The sequence below is a fragment of the Rattus norvegicus genome, chromosome 1, assembly GCF_036323735.1.
Source record: "Rattus norvegicus strain BN/NHsdMcwi chromosome 1, GRCr8, whole genome shotgun sequence".
Lineage (NCBI taxonomy): Eukaryota > Metazoa > Chordata > Mammalia > Rodentia > Muridae > Rattus > Rattus norvegicus.
Window position 1 is genome coordinate 68,211,540 of NC_086019.1, and position 13,226 is coordinate 68,224,765.

The following is a 13,226-nucleotide window of genomic DNA, read 5'->3' on the forward strand; positions in this document are numbered from 1 at the left end:
TAAGCAGAAGCAAGAGGGTAGTGGACTTGATGTGCTAGTGTAGCAGATTTAATTACATTAATAGGTAGCACAACTGCTTTCTCAATTGCTTTGACTTGAAGCTAAGACAACTTTTTTTTGTTAATCTTTTAGCAAAAATATTACTAATATTTTGAGTATTCAAGTGGATTCAGGTGTTTGGAATAACAGATTTATGCTCTTCATGATACTGTTCTTAAAATAATTGGAGAGGATGTTCAGAGTTTTAGAGAAAGAAGCCATCTTGAGTGTCATGCTAATTACCAATAGATTTGTGTTACTTCTAAAATTTACAATGATAGTCACTATAATTGGAAAAAGGTTCAAGGACACTTGCAGGGTATTTGACATAATTCTACCTCCTGAATGTTTTAACCTTGATTACCGAGATTATAATTTTAAATAATGCTGCTCCACTAAGCTTTGATGTTGCTGATATTGCTGGTAAAGTTATATTCATGGCCTGAATATCCATCTTAGTCAAACTTGGAGAACAAGGTATATAGCTTCATTATGCTAGCCCTTTTTGTCCTGGGAATGCTTTTATTCCTGCCCATTGTGATAAAGCTTGCTTTTAACAGCATCAATATGTTGGCCGCCAAAGTACATGACTTGAAATTAAAAATAGATTCCCATACAGACTTATTAATCTAACAGGCTAGCAAGCCAAGAATTTACCAACCTAAGACAGAATAGCACTGCTTTGAATAATTCATAATTTATGACAGGAAAGTAAGGCATTCTTGTCAGAATGACCTAAGACAGTCTCAGTCTTGTTTATGAAATAAATAAGGGGGAGATGTAGAGAGACTTTGGGGGCCACTTGCTTCCCTTCTAGACACTTGGTGGGAATCTGACCTTATATCAGGACAAAGGAAATAAGCTGAGAGGAGGAATCTGGTTTTGGGTTTGGTCCCAGGAAATGAACTCTGATTTACATTTGAGTTAATGCAAAGTTTAAAGCAGGCTCAACAGAAGCATGTGTGGCAGTCTTTTGTCTTGGTCCTCCTGACTAACCCTTAGTAAGGTGTTTCCAGGAACATTGTCTGTTCCTTGACTCAGAACTGATCTTAATTATTCTGTATGTAATTAAAGTGGTATAAAAGGAGATTGGAGACATGGGTGAGGTACAGGCTGTTCAGGAGTTGGAATCTGCCACTCCTTGCTGGTGTGACTACCAGCTTTCCTGCCACCATAGCTCAAGTCTCAAGCCTTGCCTTGGACCATACTGCTGCTATAGCTTCTGGTGACTGGCAATATAGGAAGATGCCGTGCTGCCTATACCTTTAATATCATAGCTATTGGATTCATCAGAGGGGAGAAGTTACCTGATGTTGTGATGAACCCACACCACTATTTCCTGACACAAATAACGAGCCAGTGCCCCTGAAAACAGGAGAAGATGACGATTACATGCTGGCCTTGAAACAGGAGTTAAGGGAAACAGTGACAGATTGCCTTAATTTATCGGAACACCCGAAAAAAATAAGATGATATTAAAGGTATAGCAAGTGATGCATGAAGGTCTATAAAGAAGAATGGGAACTAGATTGGAGAAGACTTCCAAGAGAGATAATGCCAAGGAAAAAGTGAAAAAGAGCGGATCCAAAATCCAAACCGGCCAAAGCCACAAGCAAGGGTACTTTCTCATGAATTCTGCAGATGTGTTGAAAAAGATTGAGGAACTGATAAGGAGAGGCGAGGGCGAAAGGTCGGATGAAGAAAACGATGGGAAAGAATCGGCGAGGAAGATGCAGAAAAGGAGGAGTATGAGGAATAGGAACAAGAGGAGGAGAATGAATACATTAACTCCTACTTCGACAAGGGGGATGATTTTGTGGTAGACAGCGATGACAACATGGAGGAAGCCACCTACTAGCCATGAAAGTCTCCAGATGTTTTGCCAATAAAACTTTGAGAATTTGTATGGACTTGATTTTGGATAAGGATTAAGTGCATATTTTCTGTTGTTCAGTGTTCTGTCTGACAAATTCATATCCAACTCTTCAGAATGACTTTGTGTTTACACCCGTGTGACCTTACTCCATTACCTCTGCCACATCTCTGATTGTACAATGCAGTAGTGGGGTTCTTTAGCTTTTGTTTGCTCTGGATTTGAGTGTTTCTAACGATATTTAGCATTATTCGGTCTGCGTGTTCAGTTGGAAAAGGTCACTCTGGCTCACCTACTGACCGGTGGTAGAGTGTTCCTAGTCATTTCTATTAATACTGCATGTGGGGCACTTTAAACACAAACTGACAATGGTGTTTCTTACCCAGTACATTCTGTTTTATCATGCTGTGACCTTGTAAACGTACCTGAGTTCTTAACAAAACAGACTTAGGAGATGAAGGATTTACTGATAGGAAACAGGCTCTTGGCAAACACCAAGTCGATTTCAGTTTACATCGCAACCACAACAAAGACTGTCACATGGGTGGAAGGTTATCAGGGCTTGGCCTTGGGGATAACTCCAAGCCATACAGTATTCAATGTGTGAATTAATAATTCTCCTGTAATAAGTCTGACATTTTCAACTTGGTGGGCCTGTGGGGGAAAAAACCTGAGACATATGCTTAATTCTGGACGTAACTGGAAATAAGTCCTATAATGGTGTGTGTGTGTGTGTGTGTGTGTGTGTGTGTGTGTGTGTGTGTGTCTGTATTGTGAAGGGTTATGCCTTCCTTTGTCTTTCACAAGATTCATAACTTCAAGTAAATTATATATTATCATGTAAAATGAACTCAGGTCATTTTGAAATTTTGATCGATTCATCTTGTTTTAACTTACAGGGTGACTCCCCTGCAGTTTTATATTTTGCAGGAGAAAATTTCCAGAATCTTTCACCTCGAGGGCTTTTTTACATGCCAAAGATTTTCAAGAGAATTCATCACGTACATCTCAAAACTTAAAATATTAAAAGTATTTGCCTACAGGACAAAAATCATTTTTTTCCCATTGGGGAGACTTGTTACTCATTAATCTCTGACCTACAAACTGAAGGCTGCTTTTTCTCTCAGGATCAAGATAACTTTGATATTAACTTAAGTTTGTGTGCCTTAGTTTATCCACTTGTAAACAATTGCCTATAAAAAATTATAGGAAAATTTGTAGTGTTTAGACTGTAATCACTATTGACCAAATATGCTGTCTTTTATGTTAGAGAAAAAATCGTGTCTTAAATTTTATGTTTGCTCTGTAAGAAATTATACTCTAGAAAGTGAAATAGTTATGAGAACAGTTTCCTGTTGAGTTATAATTTTCCAATCTTGAATCTGTGTTAGAAACCGTAGTTTATTTGTGTGAGCTGGAGAGATCCCAAAATTGCTCTCTCAGGGAAGGACTCCTTTGAATGGCAGTGCCTCCTTAGTACTTCCTGATGGGCATGAGGCCATCTTGACAGTGTAATGCTGTACTGAATGCATGTGACTTACTCCAGTTCCCAGGAGCTTATAAAAATGTGGTAAGATTCTGAGTAGAAAACAAGTCTTTAAAGATTCAGTGTGTTGGGAAACTTACATAAAGTTTTTAGTTATGGCAAATGCTGTTATTTGGGAATAAAAAGTACTTTATTCTCTAACATTTGGTACCAGGGCCAAATAAGATCCCATTCATAGACACTCTCTGGTTCTGTACAAACCTGCACAGAACTCTACAAATCTGGGATCTGCATTGGCGGTGACTTCTTCCCTAGTTTCCAGTGTATCTTCCTGGTGTGTTCCTGCCACCCAGAGAGAAGCTTTCGCACAGGATTTACTCTGGAACCCCTGGCATCGCTTTTAAGGGTAACTGTACTTATTTGAAAGATCAGTTAACAATTTTAAACATACTATTTTTGAGAAAAGATGAGATATTCCAGGTGGCTTGATTATCATAAATCTTATTTTCTTTAGCTCTGAGTCTATGAAATTACTTTGTAGAGAGTTGGCATCTTAATAGTTAGATAAGAGTACTTACTGGAACTGGTGACAAAAACATCTTTAACATTATAACAAATAAAACTAGTTGCTACACGTTGATTTTCTGTATTTGTTTACACATATGAAGTTAAAAAAATTTTGGCTTTTAATACCCCCCCCCAAAAAAGATTGTAAACATAAACATCTGTTTCAGCCTAAGAACTGGCTGGAGTCATGGTTTTTTTTTTTTTTTGTTTTGTTTTTTATGTTTTTTTGGTTTTTTTTTTTTTTGTGTGTGTTTTCCTACTGATATGCCAGGAAGGCATGAATATGTATGGACATGATTAAGAGAATGATAATTTTTATATACCAGTATGTTAACGTTAAATGAGCAGGTTGGTCATCTGGACTTCTATGTCTGTTGAGTCTTAATCTTTCATTTTGTTCTATTATACTCATAAAGGATTTTCTTCACTATATTCCTCGTGCTTACATGGTTTACATTGGATAGAAAAGCCAAGTTGTGTGGCCAATACAAATAAAAATAAATACAGAACTTCCACTCTCAGCAGCAGCAAGAATGGAAGAAATCCTGTGCACATAACAGTTGAAGTACTAGAAAATGGTGATACCTCAAGAGTGTTGTCAGGTATTACTACCCATATTTACCGACCAGGTCCCTCTCTTGACCCACATCTCATAGTCTCTAGTTATGTCTCATTGCTTAAGTTTCAAAACAAATTGAAAATTAATGGTATAAACTTTGTAACATGAGTTCAAAATATGAATCCGAGAAGTTGATATTTAATAAGTAAACTGTATAAGGAAAGAAACGTGGGCTTGTAAAGAGATGATGCTGCTTAAGAAGGATGAAAAAGGATAAAAGTATGAGACAATAACATGTGAAGGACGGTGAGCATGGTGAGTTAGAAGAAATACGAATAATTTTCAAGGGCTACAGAGCACTGGGACAGAAAACAGTGTTCACAGTCAGGTATTAACATAAAAAATGGAAGTGCCTTAAGTTCGTGTACCATGGGATTATATAGTGTTTGGAGAAGCATTCAATTCAAAGGGCTCAGATATTTCAACTGAGTCAGTTATAAGAAAAGGGCAAAGAAACAAAAATAATAATGCCTGGGTTCCTGGATATGCTGAACAAAGATGCACTACAGGAATATGACAGTGGGAGAATGCCTAGTTGGAATTAAACAAAAATAATCATTCTAGTTGCATATAAGGCAGGGATGATGAGTGTGTTTTAACTTCTAAACATCACAGGTGTTGAGAAATGGGAAATTGGACTCATTGCTATGGTCAGAATACCTCTTTCAAAAAATCATGACCTGCTGCCTAGCTCTATTTCTGAAAATTGTCAAAAAGGATATGTGAAGTTCAATCATACAGAAGCTCTTCATTGTCCTACTAGCCACTTGATCTTTATTCTTGGTATTTTTGGGATAACAATGAAAACATTTTTAGAACATTTAATAACTCAAATTTAGTTATTCTGCATCCTGTCTTACAAAGAGTGAAATATTTTCTAGTACAGATTCTTTCCGTCTTACTGATAATGATTAGCTATCCCTGAATTCCTGACAAGCTTCTCTTTGTCTCATATTACACCTCTAATATGAGAAATCCCTCAAACCTGAAAATTAAAATATATGTATAAGTGTATGTGTATACTTATACATACTTATACATACATATATATGTATCAATACATGTGTATCTTGTGTTTGTGTGATCATTTGTGTTTCTCTCCGTCTTTCTCTCTCTTTTCTCTCTCTCTCTCTTTCTCTCACTCTCTCTCTCTCTCTCTCTCTCTTTCTCTCTCTGAGTGTGTGTGTGTGTGTTTGTGTGTGTGTGTGTAAGAACTATACAAAAGAAAGATGGAATCTAATGAGAATCCCAGGCTTCATTACAAACTTCCCTACATCAACACTGATATTCCTAGCAGGTTCCCTCTATGTCAGCCTTCAGTAATCATGAAATGTTATGATATTCTCCAAGCACTTTGTCTCTTTTGAGACACTAATAACAAAGAGAAATCATCTTAAGTGCATGGAAATACCTGGCAAGTCTCAGGACAGGTATAGTTTCACAAAGCAAGTGCTGTCGTTGCCAGGTGATGTGACAAAAAGATTACAATTATGATGGCGATGAAATCACATGCTCTGATCTTTATATGAGTCTTACTCTCCCTTCCTCCCTCATAGTACTGCAATTTCAGGACCTTCACACCAAGACATATTGAGAAAAGGAGTGAGGTATGCAACTTTTACTGAGTCTGGGAAGCAGAAAAAAAAATGATAGTTTGGGTAATTGCTCAAGTTTAAAGAAAGGATTCTAGGGTGAAAACATGTATACAAATCTCATCTAAATGAGAAGGAAACTTTATAAGGTATAAGTAGATTTGCTTAAACGAACAGTGTAACTAACCTGCTGCTCAATTCTGACTTCTAGATATTGCGTGTTAAAATCTTCTCTAATGCTGATTTTTAGTAAATCATCCCAGTTCAAATTTATCTTACATCAAAGGTGCTTAGATATCATAGTAATTTTGGCATTTTTTTTTTGTTTTTAGTCCCCTTATTCTACATGACTTATACATTAATTTTCAATGTGAACATCATAATTTCTTATATAAAATCTTCATATTTCTTCTGAAGAATGAAATGAAATAACAGCTATCTAGTTCTGGAAAACTTTTTGTTAGTTGAGCCAGCTTAGAGAGTAAAATCAGATGGCTCTCCATCCTGAACCTAAATTATATTGTATATAATTTGCACATACTTAATTGATACATTAAAACATGTGTATATATAAACACATTGTATATGATATACCATAATATGTGTATATATTCACATCTATATAATATATATTATACATACATATGTTACAAAAATCATAAGTAATTATATGATATATTTCATATTTTATATATTATATATACCTATACTTGTTGGCATATATAATAGAAAAAGGAAAAATCTTATTAACTTTATTATAATGAAATAATTATAAGTTTTTAAAGAATACGTGACAGCACACTAATTATTTTTTTAGTTAAGATTTTAAGAAAACAAGTTATCAATTTCTGCCCACTCCTGTAATAACAATGTTTGCAACAATCTAATTTCACATAATCCTTTTCATGTTTTATAGCAGATTATATATTTTGAACAAGGTTCTTAAAAATAATCCTGCACTTGTCTTCATTTAAGTTATACCGTCACTGCTTTTTTGGTTTCATGAAACCATAAGCATTTGATGTAAAACTACCTATTGGGTCTGCATTAACTTATAAAATGAAACTTAGATATAGGTAATTTCTGTTGATTTAACCTGAATAAAAACTGTATTTTTATAAGATGTCACAAATTTAAGTTGCAGTGAAAATAAACTGAATATTAAGTTAAATATTTCAAAATTTAGCATTACTGAATTACCATTTGAATACAGGCAATCATCTACAAAATCTTCTCTCTGTTTTTAGAAATGGTGAGAAATGTACCTGGATATATTCAGTGATTATTGCTAGCTATTTTTTTAGTTTTAAATTCAATTTAGGGTGAATCTTAAAAAGTAGTAAAGTACTCATTTTTGAGATTTTCATTGATATTTATGAGTCTTTTGAAGTTAGTGTTCATAATCTGGTTCTGTTAATCCTTTTAAGTAATCCTACAAAGATATTCCTGCCTACTGTGTATGCACTGCATTTACAGAACCCTTGTACCAATCCATATTGTGTTTTTAGTTATATGAGGTAAAAATTATTCACTGTAATTCATAAATGAAATATATCTTACTATTAAGCACACACATGAAAGAACAGAATATCATCTATAGTAGCAATTACATGAATCCGTAGGTTGTTGTATTGAGATTTTAGAAATGTCTTGGTAAGATCTAGCTATTAATTATTTAGACTGAGATACTACCAAAATTCCTAAACTTTACAAAAGAGAAAGAGAATATTGCCAATGTATTTGTTACACTGCTCTGTGTTTTTTGGAGGTGGTGAGTGTTCATGCATTCTTAGATTCCTATTTATTTTAACCTTTAAGAAGTACGATAAAAACAGATTTAAGCTGTACTTTGATGAATGCAAAAATAAAAAAAAATAAACACTTTTGTGGGTAGACAATTTGATGTGTTTGATTTTTTTGCTAGTCTTGATCTTTCAACCACAATGTCTAGAGAACCTCACTGTGTTTCAACTTGGGCAGTGCATTTCTAATGGATATGTAAAGAGGTTTCTTATTAGAGACCACAGCTGGTTGTTAACCTCGACCTTTGACTTTGAAAATTCTATTAGAAGAATGAGTTTTGACAGATATGTTTTTATCTATTCTATTAAATATTTCAGTCAGGTAAACCTATCAAAGTTTCCTGAGATTATCCACATCTATAAGAACTGTTATTTCCAATGTTATTTTAATTATATTTTTACTATATCACAATTATACTAAACCATGTATCTATTAAGAACATCAGACATTCTTCCCCTGTATTCTCTTCATTAATGTTTTTTTTTTTAGTTTGAATCACCTACTTTAATTAAATTGTCACTTGGTATAAGTTTTCACAGAGAATGCATATTTTGACTCTCTACCGCACTCTGAACCTAAGAGATCATTCATGTTTCATTATGTATGAGCTTCTAATAAATTTGATGATCATTATTCCCAGCATAACCTATTTGAAATTTTAGTGTATACTTATGGTTATTATCTTCGACCCCTAATAGTTAATATATTTTATAAGATTACATATCTACCTTGTTGTATAACATGTATAATTTTATGTCTTTTATACCACATGAGAATTGCATGATTTTCTTTCTTATTTCTTTCCTCGAGTATGACTTTTAAACAACACTTACATCTAATATTGTAGAATACAACAATTAGTCCCTTGAATTTACTAGCCATTGGCTCTTACAGTGGGAAGGCATGCTCTTTATTTATAATAACTTTTCTACCAAATATCTTGGAAGCTCTCTTCTTAAATGTGTTCATTTATAGACTTCAATAATTTGATTACATGTTATTATTGATGAAATATATTTGCTTTGAAAGAGAGTCATGATATGCTGCCCACCATGGCTTTATGAATTTGAGCACATATGGTTCTTGCTCACAAATGTCCTACCTAGAAATCCTCAATACATGCTTTGGTACACAAATGTGATTGCTTCTATAAATTAAAGGAGAAACTACTAATTGACAGAATGGAAAATAGGAACATGGCAATAGGAATAATACTCTTAGTACAGAGTATACATGGAATTTTCGGAAACTTTTCTCTTCTTTTCTACTATCTAATTCTTTACTACAAGGAATGTACATTAAAGATTGTAGACATGATTCTTACACATGTGTTCATATCTAACTCTTTATAATTCTCTCCAAAGGTCTTGCCCAGATAATGGGGGCCTTTGGTTGGAACCAGTTCTTCAATGATGTTGGATGCAAACATATTTTATATTTTCAATGGCTTGACAGGAGCATGTCCATCAGTACCACCTGTCTCTTGAGTGTCTTTCAGGCAATTATCACCAGCCCCAGAAATTTCTACTGTAAGGAAATTAAAATTAAAACTACAAAGTTTATGGGACTGTTAATTTCACTCTGCTGGAGCCTGTTCCTGCTAATAAATATGTTTTTTCCTGTGTCCACATCTACACAAAGGAATAGCAAAATAGGACAAAAAGGAGAGGTTATGAATTCTGCCTCTCTCTAAGTCGTGACAAAATCATCGATTTAATATACACAGCACTTTGGGTGTTCCCTGAAGTTTTAATTTCTGTGCTCATTGTATGTTCCAGCACCTTCATGATTGTCACACTTTATGGGCACAAGAAGAGGGTTCAACAGATTCTCAGCACACATGCTTTCCAAAGAATGTACCCTGAAAACAGAGCCACACAGACAATCCTGGTCTTGGTTTGCACCTTTCTAGCTTTTTGTACTCTCTCTTCCATTTTACAAGATAATATTGCACTTTCACATAACTCCAGTTGGTGGACAATAAATATCACATCCATCATTTCTATGTGTTTTCCTACATTAGGCCCATTTGTGATGAGCCATCATTCCACGTTTTCCAGATTTTGCTTTACCTAGTTAAGAAATATAATAATAATAATAATAATAATAATAATAATAATAATAAATGCTATACGAAATTTTTCGTTGATGAACTTAGAATGAGTCACTTGTATCTTTCAATATATCAGGGAGATCATATGTGGAGAGATTATTTCAAAGTTATTATAATTTCACGGCAGAATTGATCCATATTTTCCTAGTAATCTATAGACATAGGATTTTCACCAATAATATTTTATAAGTATAGACTTTATTTCGTTCAGTGAGCCTATGATTCTATTATATTGTGGATGATTCCTTCTGATGTATTTGCCCAGTTATTTCACATGTCAGCCCATTTGTAAATTTAGTCTTTTTTTTTTTGTGGAAACCAGTGTTCATGCATGTTTTTTTCCTCTAGTAGATAGTGTATAACTTTCCAGAACAATGAGTATAAAAGACTACACCTAAGCCTTGCAAGTAAGTACCTTTTGGATACCCTCATATTTTATCACTCATAATTTTCCAGATATATCTATTCATGAAGATATTAAGTGTCAGTATATATCAGACTTATGCAAGATCAAGTCAAATAATATTCCAACAATGTGGTGGGGAGGGAGCTAACATTCATGATTTCCAAAGACTACAGGAAATCCTAGTAATATTTGATAGCAGTTGGGGAAAGTAGAGATTCACTTTTCTGTAACTGTGTGAGTAGTTATTAGGCTGCACACTTTCACTGTTTTACACTAGAACTAAGAGTACTTAAGTAACACAAGGAAACCTTGATGGATTTTAAAATGCAATAACTTGAAGGAGTGGGTAGATCTGAGGAAATTTGGAAATAAGGATGACTATGATTAAGATATACTGTGTGAAATTCTCAATAAATAGATAAAAATATGAAATAAAACTATGTTTAGGCTCATGATCAGCATGCAATTTATGCTTTGTTTACAATATTAGAATCAAAAGTCCAACATTTAAATTTTCTTCTGAGACACAGGGCAGTATCTTAAATGTGATCTTATTTAATATCTAAATGTATACTAATAATTCCTATACAGTACAGTAAAGAATATGTTTTTCTATTCCCAATATGAAATGGCAACCTGGTAAGGAAACACTGGATAAAATCAATACAGTAACTAAGCAGGATATTACCAAAGACTGTATCTCCTTAGTTATTCTCTGGAACTTTTGATTTAAAGGCTTAGAAAACTACACAAATCCATTTAGAAGTATAACATTCATTTTCTCTCACATTAGGTCTACTCCCTGTATCTAATTCAGATTTTTCAGTATCTGAACAATCTTTCTAATTTCCTATTTCTGCACTGAAATCTAGCTTACAATTCAATAGCTATATGGGATGACTTCTTATGGCTTTCCAGATGCTATAATATACACTGCATATATGCTCTGGCTCTGTTAAATCTAAAGAAGATTCAGCGAATCACTTGTTCTCCATTTGACAACCTTCCAAATGTAACACTCCATGTGATATAAGGACACATAAGTAATACAGCTTGAGATGCACCCTTACAAACACCAACTATATGGCATCATGGTAGGTTTTCTGTTCTATGATGTGCTTACAAACAGGAACCTAGCATGGCTGCCTTCTGTGAAGCCCAACAAGCAACTAGTCATAAGGGAAATGCAAATCAAAACAACCCTGAGATTTCACCTCACACCAGTGAGAATGGCCAACATCAAAAACTCAGGTGACAACAAATGCTGGCGAGGATGTGGAAAAAGAGGAACACTCCTCCATTGTCAGTGGGATTGCAGACTGGTACAACCATTCTGGAAATCAGTCTGGAGGTTGCTCAGAAAATTGGACATTGAACTAACTGAGGATCAAGCTATACCTCTCTTGGGCATATACCCACAAGATGCCCCAACATATAAAAAAGACGCGTGCTCCACTATGTTCATAGCAGCCTTATTTATAATAGCCAGAAGCTGGAAAGAACCCAGATGCCCTTCAACAGAGGAATGGATACAGAAAATGTGGTACATCTACACAATGGAATATTACTCAGCTATGAAAAACAATGACTTTATGAAATTCGTATGCAAATGGTTGGATCTGGAAAATATCATCCTGAGTGAGGTAACCCAATCAGAAAAACAAACATGGTATGCAATCATTGATAAGTGGCGATTAGCTCTAAATCGTGAATTACCCTAGATGCCTAGAACACATGAAACTCAAGACGGATGATCAAAATGTGAATGCTTCACTCCTTCTTTAAAAGGGGAACAAGAATACTCTTGGCAGGGAATAGAGAGTCAAAGATTAAAACAGAGACAGAATGAACACCCATTCAGAGCCTGCCCCACATGTGACCCATACATATACAGCCACCCAATTAGACAAGATGGAAGCAAAGAAGTGCAGGCCGACAGGAGCCGGATGTAGATCTCTCTTGAGAGACACAGCCAGAATACAGCAAATACAAAGGCGAATGCCAGCAGCAAACCACTGAACTGAGAACGGGACCCCCGTTGAAGGAATCAGAGAAAGAACTGGAAGAGCTTGAAGGAGCTCGAGACCCCTTATGAACAACAATGCCAAGCAACCAGAGCTTCCAGGGACTAAGCCACTACCTAAAGACTATACATGGACTGACCCTGGACTCTGACCTCACAGGTAGCAATGAATATTCTGGTAAGATCACCAGTGGGAGGGGGAGCCCTTGGTCCTGCTAAGACTCAACCCCCTGTGAACGTGATTGTTGGGGGGAGGGTGGCAATGGGGGGAGGATGGGGAGGGGAACACCCATAAAGAAGGGAAGGGGGAGGGATTAGGGGGATGTTTGCCAGGAAACCGGGAAAGGGAATAACACTCGAAATGTAAATACTGAAGTTAATAAAAAAAAAAAAAAAACATACAAAAAAAAAAGAGTCAGAAGCACATACTTACAACCAACCAATGGATAGAAGCTGGGAAATCCTGTGGTTGAGTTAGAGAAAAGCTGAAAGAAGCTGAGGAAGATGGTGACCCCCATAGGAAGACCAGCAGTATTAACTAACCTGTACCCCTGATATCTCTCAGACACTAAACCACAGGCCAGGTAGCTGATATAAGGCCCCCAACACTTATATAGCAGGGGACTGCCAAGTGTGGTCTCAGTGGGAAAAGATGCACCTCATCCTTGAAAGACTTGAGGCCCCAGAAAGGGGGGAGGCATGGTG

General features: G+C 35.5%; 2 pseudogenes; both read left to right on the top strand.

The window, feature by feature from the left end:
• Positions 1-1,136: 1,136 nt before the first annotated feature.
• On the top strand, positions 1,137-1,897 carry Polr3g-ps2 (RNA polymerase III subunit G, pseudogene 2; annotated as a pseudogene).
• On the top strand, positions 9,161-10,055 carry Vom1r-ps8 (vomeronasal 1 receptor pseudogene 8; annotated as a pseudogene).